Source organism: Phoenix dactylifera, chromosome 3 (assembly GCF_051530095.1).
Source record: "Phoenix dactylifera cultivar Ajwa chromosome 3, Ajwa_hap1_PhDact_Kaust_v1.1, whole genome shotgun sequence".
NCBI lineage: Eukaryota > Viridiplantae > Streptophyta > Magnoliopsida > Arecales > Arecaceae > Phoenix > Phoenix dactylifera.
In genome coordinates, this window is record NC_143192.1 from 14560328 (window position 1) to 14578406 (window position 18079).

The following is an 18079-nucleotide window of genomic DNA, read 5'->3' on the forward strand; positions in this document are numbered from 1 at the left end:
TTCTGTGTGAATCTCTTGTAGAGCGATCGCGTGTGATCGTTCGGGTGTGTGCTATCTCTGTAATCTGTTCATCCTAATTGAGATTTGGAGCGGTAGAGGACGTAGGCTACTTGTAGCCGAACCTCGTTACATCTTTGTGTTTGCTTTGCTATTTTCTTCCTATTTCTTCTTCCTTTGGTTTGATAATCCGCTGCGGTGCTCAAGTGTTTTACCCTATTGAAACCACGGGGTAATCTTTTGCCCTCGTAGCGGAAGCGAAGCGGTGATCCTTGAGTCCGGTGTCGAGGGAGCGAGAGAGTGCTTATCCGTTTGCTTCTCTCTTTGCTTGTCCGACGTTGGTGGTTGTACCGGTGTGAGTGGATTCCGGTGCAGGGCGTCGCCAACACATATCACTGTCCGTTGCATTATGCTCGCCGCAATGAATGATGAGTTTAGTAGGCATTTTGAGAATGCGCAGCCGGAAGACATCATTCAAGTGTTGAATGAATCTTTCGGTATTTCTGATGATGTTAAAAGGCACAAAACCAGTTGTGCCATCTTCAGCGCCCGAATGAAAGATGGGACCTCGGTAACTGATCATGTACTGTACATGAATGAGTTGATCGAACGTCTAAGCACTCTTGGCTTTCTCCTTCATGATCAATTGGGGAAGGATGCCATACTAAACTCATTGCCTGGATCATACCATCCCTTTCTCACTTATTTTCGTATGATGAAATCTGTAATAAATTATCACCAATTGTTGGGTTTACTACAAACTTTTGAGAAAGATCACCAACTCCTAAAAGGGCCGGTGAATTTAGTGGGAGGTTCGTCCAGGGTTCGTGGTACCTTTAAGAAAGGAAAGAAGAAAAATAAGAATCACAAGAAAAAGGTGCAACGTGCTAAGCCAAGTCAGACCAAAAAGATTAAGGCTGACCACAATCTGGCAGAATGCTTCTATTGTAAGAAGCAGGGGCATTGAAAGAGGAATTGTCCTCAGTATCTTGCCTCACTTGACCCGAACAGGCCAAGCAAGAGAAAAGGGCAATTAGTTGTTGATCAAGTTATTTATATGATAATACCATGTAATTTCTCTATATGTGATAATTCGACCAGGGTATTAGATACTGGAAGTTCGTTTAATATATGCAATTTGTTGCAAGGACTTCAGGTCAATGAGAGATTTGAAAACAGCGAGAGATTCCTGAATGTTGGAGATGGAAGATCTGTTCCAGCTCTAGCTTTAGAAAATCTCAAACTTGTTTTCAATTCTCATATAGTTGTCTTGAGTGATTGTCACTATTATCCTACGTTCTTATTGAATGTAATTTTCGTAGGCCTTTTGGCCATGAACGGTTATGAAATTTCAATAAAGAAATGTTCTTGTGATATCATTATGAATGGTGTTATTGTAATAAATGGACGATTGAGCAATGGCATCTACTTGTTATCACAACCTGTTAATGTAATGTACACGTCAAGTAAGCACCCTAGAATAGATATGTCACGGATGTCTACCTTTGGCATCATAGGCTAGGTCATATTAACAAGAACAGGATGAACAGGTTAAGTAAAGAGGGAATCCTCAATATTAATGATTGTGAATCATTGACAACCTATGAATCATATCTTCTTGGTAAAATAACCAAATCACCTTTTACTGAAAAAGGTGAACGAGCCAGTGATTTATTAACCCTTGTACATTCTGATGTATGTGGGCCAATGAGCACAGATGCTAGAGGTGGGTATTCATATTTTGTTACGTTTACAGACGACCTTTCTAGGTATGGTTATGTCTATTTAATGAGACATAAGTCTGAATCATTTGAAATGTTCAAATTATATCGTAATGAAGTAAAAAAACAAACTGAAAAGAGTATTAAAACTCTTCGATCAGATCGAGGAGGTGAATACCTCTCCAGTAAGTTTTTGACATATCTAGGAGAGAATGGAATTCTCTCCCAATGGACTCCTCCTGGTACACCACAGTATAACGGTATATCAGAAAGAAGAAATCGAACTCTATTAGACATGGTTCGATCCATGATGGGGTTTGCGAGTCTGCCTATATTCTTTTGGGGATATACACTTGAGTCAGCCTGCCACATTCTAAATAAGGTTCCAAGTAAGTCTGTAAATAAAATACCACATGAGATGTGGACTGGACGTAAGCCAATGCTCTCTCACCTTAGGGTTTGGGGTTGTCCGGCATATGTCAAACGTTTGAAAACAGACAAACTTGAACCCAAGTCTGACAGATGTTTCTTTGTTGGTTATCCTAAAGAAACTAAAGGATATTACTTCTACTTTGCTGAAGAACAAAAGTTGTTCGTAAGCAATAGAGTTGTTTTCTTAGAGAAAGAATTTCTTAGTGAAGGAACTAAAAGCTCTAATGTTGAGCTTAGGAAAGTTCAACATGTAGAAGACCCGACACCATCCACTGAACCAATTGAGTCGGATTTGATTAGATCAGATCCAGAACCCATCTTAGATGCACCATTAAGGCGATCAGGTAGAGTACCACGTCAGCCGGACAGATACTACGGTTTCTTGGTCCGGAACGGGGATCCTATCGAACTTGATGAAAACGATGAGGATCTGATCACATATATGGATGCAGTGCAGAGGTATGACTCTGATAAATGGCTTGAAACCATGCAATCCGAAATGAAATCCATGAAGGTCAATGATGTATGGACATTAGTTGACCCACCCGAAGGGATTAAACCCATGGGGTGTAAGTGGATATTCAAAAGAAAACGGGGTGCAGACGGAAAGGTAGAGACCTATAAAGCCTGTCTGGTTGCCAAGGAATATCGTCAACATTATGGTATTGACTATGATGAGATATTTTCTCCTGTGGTAATGCTCAAGTCCATTCGGATTGTGTTTGCGATAGTAGCACATTTAGACTATGAAATCTGGCAAATGGATGTAAAGACCACTTTTCTAAATGGAGATTTAGAAGAGGAGGTGTATATGATGCAACCTGAAGGTTTTATATCTGCCGACGAGTCTAAGGTGTGCAAGCTTCAAAAATCCATTTATGGATTAAAGCAAGCTTCACGGAGTTGGAACATACGATTTGATAAGGTGATCAAATCATATGGCTTCATTAAGAATGAAGAGAAACCTTGCATTTATAAATGGGCAAATGGTTCAGTTATCATATTTCTTGTTTTGTATGTGGATGACATTCTTTTAATCGAGAATAACATTCCGGCATTACAAGGAAAAAAGGTATGGCTATCATCTCAATTTGCCATGAAGGATTTGGGAGAAGCATCTTACATCCTAGGGATGAAGATATATAGAGATAGATCTAGAAGATTGTTTGGATCATCCCAATCCACATACATTGATATTACACTGAAGAGGTTCAATATGATTAATTTCAAAAGACTATCTTCCGATGGGCCATGGAATTAACCTCTCTAAGAGGGATTGTCCGACAACCCCTCAAAAAAGAGAGAGTATGGATAGAATTCCATATACTTCGGTAGTGGGATCTATAATGTATGCCATGACATGTACTAGACCAGACGTGGCATACTCACTAGGAGTAGTGAGCAGATACCAGTCTGATCCAGGAAGCAACCACTGGAAGGTTGTAAAAACCATCCTTAAGTATTTGAGAAATACTAAAGACCAGTGGCTTGTCTACGGTGATTCTGACTTAAAACTTGAGGGATATACCGACTCAAGTTTTCAGTCAGATCAAGATGATAGCAAGAGCATGTCAGGTTATATCTTTACTCTTAAGGGTGGTGTTATCTGCTGGAAGAGTTCCAAGCTGCACACAGTGGCAGATTCTACAGAAAATTGATACAAAAAAAAATCTAGCTGACCCATTTACCAAAGTCCTCGGCATCAAGGAGTTCAACGAACACAAGTCGAAGATGGGTATTAGATACTATGCCGATTGGCTTTAGGCTAAGTGGGAGTTGTTGGGAATTATATCCTAAATGTCAATCGTCAGCATATTGATGATTGAATTTTGTAAATGAATTGACAAATTAATATAGTGTTATTTGGTATTATCCATCATTTCATCTTCAAATGAATTCTTATATGATGAAGTCCTTAGGACTTATGTTATGATAAAGGAGGATTTATATTTGATTCCTTAAACTTGTTCGCGACCAAATGATATGTTGTTACAAGGACGACAGCATTATCGAGATTAGGTCATTGTGTGACATATATGTTGGTTGTCCTCTTAACCAAGGAGTGTGGAGACACTGGTATGCCACACAGGTGAAGTGTAGGAGTACATTTCACTGAACGTGACCAATTCCGGAACGCTCTACTGTCAAGAGATGTTCCGAGTGGATATGGGTATAAGTTTGGCCCTCTGACCTGAGACTGCAACCTGTGACTAGCAAGCAACTCATTGTACTTTGGTACCAGACTATCTGGATTTCTAATTCAGTGACGGAAGGTCACTGGGTGCAGTCAAGTACTTGTCTAGTCAGTTGTGAGTCGAGATGGAATTGACCCCTCCTGAAAACAGGAGATAATGTCTTGTAATTAATTTAGCAAAACTTTAGCCAGAGTAATCTCAGTGAGGAGTCACGGGATATCTAAAGTTAATCACATAATGGATGTACTAATTATAGGGTTGACAGTGAGCTCTAAGTCATCCTGGCATTAGGAGTCAAAGGTATTGAATTATACAGTAACCATAGTTCAGGGTTCCAGAATATTTGCTTCGCATATATTCGGCCTATCCGGACGTCGGATACTATTGCTAGATGGTCACATCGATTAGTGTAGAAAGTCGTTCTTATACTACCGGCTTAGGTTCGAACCTATGAGGTCACACGCATAGAAGATTTCTGATTGATCAAGAAGGCTGATGAATGATTAAGAATCATTCGAGGTAATTTGGTCAATTCGATTGGCAAATTATCTTATAAAATAATTAAAGTAATTATCGAAGGATTAATTAGTAATTAGATTGCTAATGAACTCAATTGGATTGAGTAATTAGACTAAGAATGAGCCAAATTGAATTAGATTCAATTCTGGGCTCAATCAGGGTTTTTGACCTGATTGGATTAGGTCTGAATCAAGAGGACTTAGGTTGACCAAATTAAATTAGATTAAATTTGTGCTTAATTAGGGATTGACCTAATTGGATTAGGTTAAACCCATGGTAGTTGGATCATTCTAATTGTTAGGATTTAATTAAATTAAATGGGTTTGATCTAAAAGTGTTTAGATCTTGAAATCCACTTCACATATCCATGCATGGCGCCATAAATTGATTTTTAATATGATTAAAAATTAATTTAATTTATTTAATGGTGCCATGGGATACTTGGCAACATCAGGGACCTCTTTCATTATTAGATGGGTCGAAATGGAGAGATAAATTCATGAAAAGAATTGAATAAGATCAAATTCTCTCTCTTCATGACATATGTCATCTTTATCTTTATCTCACTTCTAATTAAGGTTGAATTTCGAATCTAATCACCACAAAATCACCACGTGACCCTCTAATCTGATTGGGGGCATGGAAATTTTGAAATTGAAAGAGGGAAGTGGCAACATGATGAATGGTTTAGATTAGATCAAGCTTCATCATGTAATGGCATATGAACTTGAATTTTGAATTCAAAATTCAAAACCCCACAAAATCCTCCACAAATATAGGATGGTTGGCATGAAGTTAAAGGGGATAGCAACATTAAAATGACCTCCATCAGCTGGTGGTCGAATTCAAAGGAATAAAGAGAAAAAAGAAGAAGAAAAAAGGAAAAAGAAAAGAGAGGAACTCTAGTTCATGCATGAAAAAATTCTGCATTCAATCTAGCTGACTTCTTCCTCCTCTAAGTCCATCACGCCGTCAGTGTTAGGGGTCCCTGATAAGAGACTTTAGATCAGATCTAAGTCCTCTTCAATTCCTCCAAACCTTTCGTCCAAGTTCTTCCAAGAAGGCAGTTCAAAAGTTGATAGCGTTGGGAAGATCAAATTTCAGCCTCAAGAAATTCTGCGCAAGCTAGCACTTCCGCAGGATTGGATCTCTTTAGGAACTTCGCGTGTACTACTCGTAGAGGCCATTCATGTGCGTGGCTGCGAAGTCAAGGATCAGATCCACAACTTTCATCCATCATAAAAGATATTAATCTAGCATTAATTATTTATTATGGTGTCAAATCTAGGTCTGATTCTCGAGGTTTTACCCTCTTTTGGGGCTCCTCACGGAGATATTTCCAAAATCCATTCGATGGATATTTGGAGATTAATTGGAATAGAGTTTTCAAGTTTCAGATCTGATAGTTAATCATGCATGAAAGTTTTAGCATAATTGTTTAAACGATTCCGGCATAATCCTATGTGTTCTTAAGGTGCTGATTTCTAGATTTGATCTTGTAAACATGCATGAATTAAATTATTTGATTCGATTTTCCGCTGTATTTTTTAAAACTTAAAAAGAACTACGTATGGCTTGATCCCCCTTATGAAGGGGTACATAGGCAACCCGATCAGGTTCAGCCATGGTTTTTTTTTAAAAAAAAATTCAGCATGCTAAACACCGAAGAACCTAGGATTCACTTTCACGAACGACCGACGACCGTTTAGGGCTGGTGCAATCGGTGAAAGGCCGACCTAACCCACCGTTAAGTCATGCTCATCCAAAAGCTTTTAAATCCCTTCATCCCTTATGACAGATTACTACCGAGACCCTTCCCATTTTCTTCTTCTTCATCTTCATCTCCAATGGCCGGTGTGCCACCCTGGTTAGGCACCGCCATTCAAAGTTCCCTCCTCCTCTCTCTATTTTTCTCCATTGCTTTGTTGCTCTATTTCGAGACCTATCTCGATGGGATCCAACAAAATCCACCATCGTAGTCGACAGAGATTTGCCATCGCCATTGGCGGTGAGCTCCCTTCCTCCTTTCCTCTTCTTCCTTCAAGTCGAGCCCTACTTAGCTTGAAATCCATCACAGGGCCTTAATTCAACCTGTTCACAGATCACCACCATCTTCGCCTGTGGCTATGGTCCTTGGCCATCATCGTTGTCACAGAGGCTGCCGCCATAGCTACCATTGGCTCCACCCTGCTTGGCCACCGGATCCCTGGCACCCACCCCCAGCCTTCTCTTTCCTCTCTTCCTTCTCCTCTTCGTTTCATCATCATCTTCTTCTCAATTATCCTCGTTTCTCCCTATTTTCCCTCAATTATTATTATTATTATTATTATTATTATTATTATTATAATATAAACATCTCCTGATGTGATCTTATCTCTTTAGATTAAGCCCATTATCCGACTAGACTAGACGTTTTCCCTAATGATCGACCCGGACCACTCGGACTAGGCTCATGATCAGGATTAGACCGAGACTTAGACTGAGATTCTCTCTCTTCTCCCTCTTGCTCTCTCTAGGGAGACCCAGGGATCCTAGCTCAAAGCCCTGACTTTCTTTGCTTAGATCCAAGTTGACCCTGAGGCCCTGAATCACCCTGGTACCCTGGCGGTGATAGGCCTATTACTTCAACCCCGCTAGATTCTTTTGAAATTTGGCCACTATTAATTGTCACCTGATCAGTTGAATTCTTTTTGCTCAAACCGACTTGGACAGTTCGACACTGCCACCTGATCGACCTGATTTGGGGGCATGAGGTTGTTTTCCAATAGTATTTTAATTTTTAACCTTGCTTGCTTATAAGATGATGATGAAATTAATGATATTTTAATAATATTAAAATAGGTGAACTTGACCTGCCTACATGAAGTAGTGTTTTGAAGCGAACAGAGGTAAGTAACCTAATGTTTCAAAGTGTGCTTTTTAAATTTTTGATAAAATAATAATTAGTTGATTAAATTTGATTATGATATTTGTTTGTACTTAGTTAAATGGGTCAGGCATATTAATGTTATAATAGTAATTATTTTAAATTATGTTACGTTCTATGAAAAATGTGACTGGGCAAATTATAAAAAATTTATTTTATGTGTATGTATTTTCAGCATGGCTATGATCTGGCCCCGCTAATGGAGATTATTTATTGGCCCTGTCGACTTATAATTTAAGAAATTGATTTTGACACTGAACCACCAATGATTAGAATTGTGATATTTGGATACTGTACCATCAGTGGTTATGAATAGTAGTATTTAGCACTCTATGCATTCTAACTCATGCCAATGGCTTACGTGATTTTTGCCTGATGTTGGGTTTCTAGTATCAATTTATGAAAATACTGATAAACTTAAAAAAAAGAGAAATATGCATTGTTTGAGAATTAATTTATTTTTCAGTCAATATTTTATTCTTTAACTAATTATTTGGCATGCTTAGACCCTACTTTTGGGTATTACGTTGTTTATTTGGGCTAGTGTAGCTTGTTATTTTATTTTTTCCTATTTTTCATATCCAGATGCATGGTTGCTCGGGACTTGGGGAGTGTGCTTGGTCTTCTGAAAATACTTTTATTTATTAAAGTTTTAGTCAGACTATTTAGACTAGTTAGAATATTTTATTTGATTTAAGTAAATAGTTAGCATATGTTGACTTATGTCACTTTGGAACTATTGTAAGAATTAATTAAATAAGTTTTTGATTAAATAACTTTTAAGAATTATTATTGCTTTGATATGATATGTAGTCTTGCATACTTGTATGGTCCGCCATACAGGTAGCGGTGCCTATTACACTTTGGGTTCGGGGCGTGACAGGCGGAGTGGCGACTTCATGGTGCAACCTCCCTCTCGACCACAGAAGAGCTAAGTCGACCGTCACTGAAGGAGAAATCGGGCGAATACTCCGGTAATGATGAGGTTGGATCGGATGAAGATGCTGCCTTACTTGCTATTAAAAGATTGAAAAAAAGATTTGAATTTGAAATTAAAGATTTTGATTTTACTGATAAAGAATATTTTAAACATATATATCAAAGGATGTATAATGCTCATACATTTGAGATCGAGCTCAGACAATCAAAGTGGGATCATGAAGTATTTCTTGGAAGGCACAAACAATTAATTGCTGAATTTGGTGAAATACAAAAAGAATTGATAGAGTATAGAAAATGTTGTGCAAATCACCTGTTAGAGAAAATTCTGGATGAAAATATTTTGGTATCTTTTGATGTTCTCCTTTCCTCTCTTGTATCAAAGTATATCTATGTATTTCTATTTATGTATGTCTATCTATGTGTGTACATTAAAAAAAAAAATGTAAAAAAGCAGCTTAATTAATGTATGTCTATCTATGTCTAACATTACCTAAGGATTCCATGTGTCTATCTATGTCTTCTGATGTTCTCTTTTTCTCTCCTTTTCTGATGTTCCCGCCTAAATATGTATGTCTATTATGTGTGTAAATCAAAAAAAAATGTAAAAAATCAGCTTAATTAATGTTCAAAGAATTCTATCTTAATCAATGTATTAATGTATGTCTATCTAACATTACCTAATGATTCTACATGTCTATTTATGTCTTCTGATGTTTACTTTTTTTCTCGTTTTCTCTCCTTTTCTGATATTCCCGCCTAACCTAATGAGGGATTCTTGCATTACTCTACCCCTCACCCCCCGCCCCCCGACCCCCGCCCCCCACCAAAAAAAAAAAAGCGCGCACGCACAAAATCTCTGGAAATACAGTTATAGCATTGATTGAAGGAAAGAAAATAAGAATAAATGCTAAATTGAAAAAGAAATAAGACCTAAATATTAATGGTCTAAACTCTGTTAAACATAAAAAAGTACAATACAGTTGCAATTTCAATGACGGTAGTGAGAGCTTTGATTGATTTGTTAAAACACACACATAGAGAGCGAGAGCGAGATAAATGAGGAATACATAAAACTAGAGTTGGATTTTTGAAATTGTGAGAAGATCTCGTAGTGTTCATGTAATGTTGTTTATGTAAATAAGCCATACATCGAAATGTTCTATGTGCATGTGGATGTTGGGGAAAAATATTTGAGAAAAATCAGATTATTTTTTGGTCGAAGCTTTTGTGTATAATAAGAACTCAAGAATACACGTAATTATTTTTTTAAAATAGCTTGAAAATTGAATGGAAAGAATACAAAAAATAAAAAAAAATGCTGCAGAAAATATAAACAACCTAAGAAAAATATTTATGCACGTATGTTTATGCATATGTATGCATGTTTATATATTTATGCATATATATGCGTATGTATGTATAAGCATGCTTATCCGCATACGTATTTACATATCTTTCTATATATTTGTATATGTTTGTATGTATCTATAGGGGAAAAAAGGAAAAAAAAATGCTTGGTGTGAAAACATAGTCTACTAATATCTTTTACATCTTCTTTTTCTTTCTTTTTTTGCAATTTGTTTTCCTTTTGACATTGTTTAAAATTTGCTAGATGGCGTAGAATGGAGTCTGCAGAAATAGGTAACAACATAGGATAAGAAGAATGAATATTATTATTGAACGAAGAGCTCAAAGATTAGAAAAGAAAAAAAAATGTTTGCGTCCTGTAGTTACAAAAAAAAGCTGCCGATATTAGTTCAAGTTCTATTGCTTAGAACAAAGGAAGTATAGATGACGATAGATGCGAGGAGACTGTTGGTTTGATTGAACATGTATTTTTTGCTTCTGAAAGTATTTTTGCGCAATCAGTGGGTAATCATGATCATTCTGATAAGATTATTTTGGATGAGGATATTTTTGATACTAGGATTGATGCTATTTTTCAGGAGGAAGATCTCACACCTGCGATAAGTGAAGATATATATTTTTCACATTCACAAAAATATATATTTACTTTACGTGATTAGGAAAATTATCTGATATTTGGTTTTTCTAAAAAAAATGTTGGAGAAGTGGTGGCTGATCCACATTCTTTTTGTCGGCAAAAAACATGACATTTTCTCTAAAAAAATAGGTAAGTAATTTCCCTATTTCAAAGTTGTTCTTTATTATGTTGCGTTGATTAAGAAAAGATAGCTATTTTTATGTTGGAAAATTTAGAGAGATATTGAATTTTGGATTATGGTACAATGAATCTCTAAAAAAAATACGAAATACATCTATACCAGCTTCTACTCTATGTTGACAAGAAAGAAAGGTTTTCTTATCATTGCTTAAACAAACTCCTCTTGTTTTGGATGAGTTGTTGGATTATAGCAGCGGTGCAAGATCTTCGAAATTTTGCAAAAAATATTAGGGTGTATAACTCGATGTTTACATTTACATCGATCAATGCAAAAGTCGATAACAAGATTAATTCTAAATCGGACTTGTATGTATTCAGGATCAATGATCAGTATCATCATAGAATGGGTTCTCTGTTGCCTGTCAATGGAGGAAGTCCTTAGTTTACTTAGCTATACATATACGATATTGAAAATTAAATCAGTAATTGGATGAAATATTAAGTTCAGATCATGATTAATTCTAAATCGGACTTGTATGTATTCAGGATCAATGATCAGTATCATCATAGAATGGGTTCTCTGTTGCCTGTCAATGGAGGAAGTCCTTAGTTTACTTAGCTATACATATACGATATTGAAAATTAAATCAGTAATTGGATGAAATATTAAGTTCAGATCATGATTTGTGGGTATAGATCCACAAATTATTGAAGGTTTGATAAAAATGTTTGATGAAGAAAATCAAATTGTAGGAGCTTTTAGAATGGCAAGGGATCGATTCAAACAATCTGAATTGTTACCTATCAAATTAAATTTATTGGACAAGCGTCAAGGAGATAATTTGCATTATAATACTCCATTGTGTTCTGAAATAGCTAGATTGATAGTAGGTGATTTAGGTCAATTTGATCGACATCATGACATCATTGTTGAGCATAAAATAGAAGGATTGAGTAATTTGCACCGTAGCTTCATGGTGATGCAATATCCGATATTATTTTATTTTGGTGAGGATGGTTTTAGAATTAATATCAAATATATGAAATGTTCCAGAAAAAATCTACTATTAGATAGTATGTTACTATGTGGGAATTCTACGCTTATAGCTTGCAGCAGAGAATAAATAAAGGTAAAACATTGATTAGAGGAGGTCATTTGTTTCAGCAATATATAGTTGATGACTTGATGCTTACTCATGCATTAAAGAAGAAAGGCTTGATTATATAAGAAAAAATCAAAATTATCTTAGATCAGAAATTTATCAAGGTATCAAAGATGTTGTAACAAGAGGTGATGTAAGTGGCAATGCAATCGGCAAACGAATTATATTACCCTCAAATTTTGCTGAAAGTCCTAGATACATATTCAAAATTATCAAGATGCATTAGCTATTTGTAGATGTTATGGACATCTTGATCTATTTATCACATTCACTTGCAATGCTTAGTGGCCTAAAATTCATTTCGAACTAAGCTTCATACCAGGGCAAAAATTGGAGGATAGGCCTGATATTATCAGCAGAGCTTTCAAGATGAAAGTAGAAGAATAAATACTTGATATAACAAAAAAGAGAATATTTTGGAAAAGTTGTTTCCGGTATGGTTTGCTTCCTTTCAATGTTGCAATTTCTTCCAGCTAATACCAATGGGTAGTTTATTTTCCATGTTCATTTTCTTTTCCTACAGTTTTATACATGGTAGAATTTTAGAAACATGGTTTGCCTCATATTCATAAATTGCTTTGGTTAAATGAAACTCATAAGTATCCAACACCTACAGATATAGATTCCATAATTTCTGCAGAAATCTTTGATAAAGATACCGATCTGATAGGATATAAAAGTATTGTGAAATTTATGATGCATGTTCCTTGCAGATTAGCGAATACTAAATCTCCATGTATGGTCAAAAGTTCGGATTCGAAGCACTTTTCGAAAAAAATTCAATCAAAAATAATTATTGATAAAAATAAATTCACTACTTATAAAAGAAGAAATGATGGTTGTGGTGTGATCAAGAATGGAATCGAGCTTGATAACAAATTTGTTGTTCCTCATAATCGAAATTTAGTTGTCCGATATCAAGCTCATATCAATGTTGAATGGTGCGTTTAATTAGTTCAAATATGTCAATAAAGATTTTGATAGAATAAGAGTGCTTATAACTAAAAATATGCTATTCAACAATAATACGGGAGAACAGCGATATGAAAAGGTCGATGAAATAAAAAAACTTATTTAGATTGTAGATATCTGTCGGCATATAATTCTATTTGGAGACTATTTCAATTTGACATATATTTCAAAAAACCAACAGTTAAGTGTTTGGTTATTCATTTATCTTACATGAATACAGTTGTCTATCGTGAGAATTAGAATTTGTCATCCTTTTTGTCAAAAAAAAAAGAAAAAAAAATATGTTTCCTGAGTGGATGGAAACTAATAAAACGATCGTGGATGCATGTCATCTAACTTATCCAGAATTGCTCATAAAATAGGTATGGAATACCAAAGATAAAATATGGACTAGAAAGAAAAAAAAAAGGCAAAATCATCTACCTTTATCCCAGTTCTGGCGAGTTATGTTATTTAAGAATGCTTCTAAATGTGATAAAAAGATCGAGGAATTACAATGAAATCAAGAGTGTTAATAACATTGTTTCTCCCATATTGCAATCAACATATAATGTGCTTGGTTTATCTGCAGGAGATGACATGGAATGACACGAAGCATTAAATGAAGCTTCTAATTAGGCGACTTCATCTGAATTAAGACAGTATTTTGTGACTTTTGTCATTCATTACGAGGTAGCTGATCCGCTTAAATTATTAAAAATATATTTAAATAATATTATTTGCATATTAAGAAATATTTTAGTTCTTTATAATCTAGAAATTTCGGAATTGCAACTGAAAAATCATGTTGTATTTGAACTGAAAAAATATTCAGCAAAAATTGCACCTCTATGTGAATACAGTTTACCTATGACTAACATAATTATTGCAGAAAAAAATAATAAATTGTTGAGGGAAGAATTGGATTGTGATATTTAGAAAGTAGATCTAAAGATTGGAGCAGATCGGAATCGAGTCTAACAAAAGGTAGCAACTCACAAGGACTTTTGTTTCTATGCTCTCCTCCTCCACATGTGCTGGCCCTGCATCGCTCTTCTAAGTCCTCTCTCATCCTTTTGCCCCACACATTCCAGAGAGAGATAGGAAGGTAAGAAAATATTTGCAACCGGTCATCCTATAAAAAAAGGGAAAAAAAGGGCCTAATCTAGCATTTGCCACCTATCCAATCCAACCCCATCCCTGCGATCTAGAGTGAATTCACCCTAAAAAACTTTCCAGCACAAGGACCGAAGCAGGATGTGTAACTTGGCTATCAAGAACTTTCAACTATGGGTTCAAAAGGCCCGAGCGGAGGAGGGGTACACTTCTTACTTCGAGATATTTAAAACATGGTGAGTGATGGAGTGGCCTTTCAGACTAATAAATATGTGTATCGAGAGGCCAACAAAGAAACGAATTAGGTGGCGGCGTATATGGCATGCTACTCAGGAGACACCCTATAGACAGAGAAGGGCAAATTACCTGGGGCACTGTGACTTAATTTTTGCTGATTTTACTAGGTGTATTCATTCACACAATATATAAAATACTTATTTTAAAAAAAAATTAACTCTCCATTCGTCTCAATAAAAAATTTAAAATAATTTTTAAATTCAAAAATATGAGTTTTTTCAGGACCCCGCCTATTTACAGATGCCGTTCACACCTTTTCATAAATTTTTTATTTTGCCACTTCTTTTCTCTAATTTTTAATCATTTTTAAAAAAATTTTGCATGAATACCCTCCTAAATATCGGATTTTGCATGAATACCCTTTCAAAATTGATATTTGCATGTATATCCTCGTAAAACACTTGTTTTGCTATTCTACCCTTTTTTTTATTTTTGTTTTTGCATATGTACCCATGCTATCTAATGATGCTAAAAAATTAACGGTTTTAAATTAAAATAACCAAGTCGTGCCAACCCGAAAGGCGCTCGACCAGGGAGCGCCGACCAGAAAGGCGCTCGACCAGGGAGCGCCGTCCAGAAAGGCGCTCGACCAGGGAGCGCCGACCAGGAAGGCGCTCGACCAAGGCGCCCAACCAGGAAGGCGCCGACCAGAAAGTCGCCCGACCAGGAAGGCGTCGGAAATAAAGGCGCCCGACCCCACAACGCTCAAACTGGAGGCACTCCGCTGAGCAACTGGCTCGGCTCGGCACCTGACCAGGTGTCGAGCCCACGCCTTGTCCAAATATTCGACCCCAGCCTAATCCCTTAGAGAATCTGACAACTAGATACCTGACTCCACCGTACTCTGTTGCCGTCGTCAAGCCATTAAGGCACGTGACCTCCGCAGGCTTTCGGCACGCCCTATGTTTAATGCGTGTGACCCCTGCGGGCCTCCAATGCACTCAACCATTAAATGAACACAGCTCAAGATGATCTCCGGATCACTAGACTATCAAAGCGTATGGCTCTCCCTGATCACCGGTTCACTCAGCAATTAATGCACTTGCTATCTACGAACCCCAGGCCCATCACGGCCGGCGGTTCAACCACTCCAACAGGTCCGATCAACCATGACAATTCGCTGACTCCGGTCTGATCCGGTCTTATTCTCTACAACGCCATTAATGAGCATGATCGTGCCCAATTATCACGAAAAAGACAATTTACCCTGTCACCTCTCAGGTAACATAATATCCTTCTATAAAAGAAAACCTGGGGGGAAAGAAAAGGGGGGACACAAGAACAAACATTCTCCTCTTTTACTCCACTCATATACTAGCCCCCCTCTGACTTAAGCATCGGAGGGCCGGCGCCAGAGATCCCGGCCACCGGCTTCTTGCAGGACTCTCCAGGAGGACGCCACTAGCAGACGCGCCGCCACCTACTATTCCAACAGCGGAGCTCCTCCCCTCTTAGCCCACGGTCGCCCCCGGGTCCAATTTCCAGCAACAGGTGGCGCTAGAGGAAGGGCCCGAGTCGCGGCCATGAAACTGAGGAGTAAAGGAGTTTCCAATGCCTCTCGACGTCCTCCACTCAGTCCCGGACACTCCGTCCAGAACTCGCCACCTCCGGCCGAGTCAACTCCTCAAGTTCGGCCAGAGCAGTTTGATGCCCAGGTGCAACAAGTCCAGGCCTTGGCCACCGCTGTCCAAAGCTTGCAACCCAGGGGCATCCCGACAGCACCGCTCCCTCCAGCCCCAGTTCAGCCGGTGCCTCCTACAAGCGGACTCTCCCTTCGAGGTCAGGATTCTCAAGTTCAGGCCTCCCTCTAGAGAGAGCATCCGGTTAGGGGTCCTGGTGGCTGGCCACAACCATCAGAGGCTGAGTCGGTCCCAGGGCAACCTGCACCAGAGCGGACCGCCGCGGCGATCCTCCAGAATGATGAGCTCGACAAGAAGGTCAAGAAGCTGGAGCGCCAGATTCAGGCACTCCACAGAAGGAGGTCGGAACGTGATGGTGACTTCTAATTCACCACGAAGTCCCCCTTCTCCCAACAGATTGAAGATGAGCCGGTCCCGCCACGATTCAAGATGCCCCAGGTGGAGCCTTACAACGGCAGGACCGACCCCCTTGACCACCTGGAAAGCTATCGAGCCCTAATGGCCCTACAGGGAGCCTCGGAGGCCATGCTGTGCAAAGCCTTCCCAGCAACACTCCGAGGACCAGCCCGGCTTTGGTTTACCGGGCTGAAGCCAAGCACTGTTTCCTCCTTCGAGCAGCTTGACAGACAGTTTGCCAGCAACTTCGCTGCCAGCCAACCCCAGCGACGGACATCGGACTCCCTCCTTTATATAAAACAAAAGGAGGGAGAGTCCCTTAGGGAATATTTGGACCGATTTACCGCCGCGACATGAGAAGTCCGGAAACTTGACCAGTCAATTGCCATGTCAGTGTTGGGAACCCGCCCATGCCGCTGATATTTCAAAAATTTTCAGATGGCAGCGGAATCGGCATGCACGAGTTCGACGTTCATCGCATGAACGTTGTTTCGAGACCTTTCGTAATTAGGTAAGAATTAAAACTTTTAAAACTAATAGGAAGATCAAATCTTTACCTTGCGCGGGTAGATGATCACCGCGAATCTGAATTCGTGGTTTTAGGAAGAGGGTTGGCTTGAAGCCGTTCAAACGTCCGGTCTCTACGGGTATCCACACGAAGCAGGATCCGATCCAAGCTCTCTATCTCACCGGAGTGCTAGCTCCCTTGCAGAGATAGCTTTGATGGCTGATGTCCTCTCTTTCAATCAACTCTTGATTGCACTTGAGAGGAGGAAGAAGAAAGATGAAGAAGAGGAAGAAGATCAAATCCCTTCGCAGCTTTCTTCTCTTCACATGCGCTGAAGCCAAGGAAGAAGCCCAAGAGGAGGGAGACGCCTCCTCTTCTTTTCTCCTAGCTAATGGCGGCTGAACCAAGGGAGGAGAGGGAGAGGGTGGCCACGGCTTGGAGGAAGAAAAAGCTTCTCATAGGGCGCCGGCCCTAGTCCTCTTTTAATAAGGTTTGGAGCTCCTAACAATTAGGAGCTCCAAGACAATTTTCCAAAGAGGGGGCGCCGGCCCCCTCTTCTTCATGTCGCCCTAGCCATGTGAGAGGGGCTGATTTCCCTCTTACTTGGTTAACCTAATCCTCTTCCAAAGAGGATTAGGTGCCTCTCTCATGGTTTAATCCCAAACCAATTAGGATTAGCCAATTAGGTTCAATCTATGCTAGTCCTAATCCAATTAGGACTTGAATGAATCATGACTCAATTGAACTCTTCAATCCTAATCCAATTAGGAGTCATGTTGATTCATTAGATTAATAATTAATTTAGACTTAAGGAATCCTAATCCAATTAGGATTTGTTTAATTTTAGTCCTAATCCAATTAGGACTCTATTTGAATCCGAAGTCCTAATCCAATTAGGATTTCTAGGAATCCTACTCCAAGTAGGAATCCAATTTTAATTCATAATTCCTAATCTCATTAGGATTGTAGGAATCCTATTCCAAGTAGGAATTCCAGTCCTACTCCAACTAGGATTCCCAGCCCTAATCCAATTAGGACTCTAGGAATCCTACCCGAAGTAGGATTTGTGTTCAAGTCCAATTAATTCATTCCCTTTGTTCCTTCTTCAACTTCTTATCAATCAAATTGATTTCTTGTGATTCCTAATCACG

General features: G+C 38.5%; 1 pseudogene; it reads left to right on the plus strand.

Annotated features, from left to right (window-relative positions):
• Nucleotides 1-12407, plus strand: part of LOC148714259 (uncharacterized) — a 73442-nt pseudogene extending 61035 nt beyond the window's left edge.
• The last annotated feature ends 5672 nt before the right edge of the window (nucleotides 12408-18079 follow it).